This window comes from Amphimedon queenslandica, unplaced genomic scaffold (assembly GCF_000090795.2).
Source record: "Amphimedon queenslandica unplaced genomic scaffold, v1.1 AMPQUscaffold_12039, whole genome shotgun sequence".
Taxonomy (NCBI): domain Eukaryota; kingdom Metazoa; phylum Porifera; class Demospongiae; order Haplosclerida; family Niphatidae; genus Amphimedon; species Amphimedon queenslandica.
This window is the reverse complement of record NW_003547722.1, coordinates 5566-6838: the sequence shown is the minus strand read 5'-3', so window position 1 is coordinate 6838 and position 1273 is coordinate 5566. Positions and strand designations below refer to the sequence as shown.

Sequence of the window (1273 nt, the reverse complement as noted above, 5' to 3'; positions counted from 1 at the left end):
CATGCTTCTCCAGGGATGACCTTTGCTGTTGGATCCTCTGTTCTTTTTGCTGTTCGGTGGAGGAGTAACACAGGCAGTGGCTTAGCAGTTTAAATGATGAGTTACTTAAGAAGGAGGCCACCACTGACTCAAGGAGTGAGACCTTCTCTTCAATAATGAAGGTATGATATAGTTCATAGACAACTGTACGCTCTCTTGCTCTCTCTGTAATAATTGTATATGAAATATTGATATCATTTAAGATTTTATTGAAGATAGCACTCACTCACTCTCTCATTCACTCTCGCTTTGTAATAATTGTATTAATATTGATAAAGTTTTCCTTGCCTATTTGTTACACATTAGTCTATGTTGCTCTGATTCACATTCAGTATATAATCTTTCTACAATTAGATGTATAATTCTTTCTCTCTCTCCCCCTCTCTCCCTCTTTTAGGTGTGATTCCATAGATAAACTCCATAAAAGGTGTGAGACCATTGATTGAGAGATACAAGACTCACAACAGTTCAAGGACTTCTACCAGTTTACGTTTAATGTTGCCAAAAACTTGGGAGGAAAGGACTAGGCTAGTGACATAATATTATACATGTACATGTAGGATCATGTTTGCTAAACTTGCCACACAATGATTTCAATGTACACATGTTGATGGGGGAATTTTGCAAGTGATCCTACTAAAATTTGAGAATACATGTACATGTATAATTTAATGTATATTGTATGAATTGATTAAAATCTTTTGTGCTTTTTATTTCTCTACAGATCTTGAGATGGCCATTGCCTACTGGAATCTTATTTTTACTGGTCGCTTCAAATTTTTGGGCTTGTGGTGTGAATTTTTGTGAATTTTTAAGAGTAAACAATACTTGTAATCACATGTAAAGGTTACATTTCATCTCTCTCTCTCAGTCTCATTATAAAAGAGCTCGCAATACCCAAAGACACTTGAAACCTTCTGCTAGAGTTTTCAAATACGATTGATGACACCATGAGCAATTATGATGAAGATGGTAGGTCTATACTTTATAAATTGTAATGTCCTCCTCTTTAAATAATTTGTATTTTGTACAGCACTTTAATGTATGGCAGCTTTATTTCTTTATAAATTTTTTGATGATTTTATACATACACGTATACATGTACAGCACTTTACAATGAACATGTACATGTACATTAATGATTGTATGATTAGTTTATTATTCATAGGTCAGTCTACACTCTAACTATGTACATCTACAAATTCCTCAGTTCTTCTTTGTGTCTGATCCAGCA

At 34.1% G+C, this 1273-nt stretch overlaps 1 long non-coding RNA gene across 3 annotated transcripts in view; it reads left to right on the top strand.

The window, feature by feature from the left end:
- Window positions 1-24: 24 nt before the first annotated feature.
- Window positions 25-1273, top strand: part of LOC109588528 (uncharacterized) — a 4367-nt gene continuing 3118 nt past the window's right edge. For 2 of the 3 annotated variants that reach the window (XR_002188221.1, XR_002188219.1), the window contains exons 1-3: window positions 25-161; window positions 437-856; window positions 911-1011. This is a non-coding gene — a long non-coding RNA (uncharacterized LOC109588528). The remainder of the gene's footprint in view (window positions 162-436; window positions 857-910; window positions 1012-1273) is intronic. The other variant, XR_002188220.1, reaches the window with a different exon arrangement.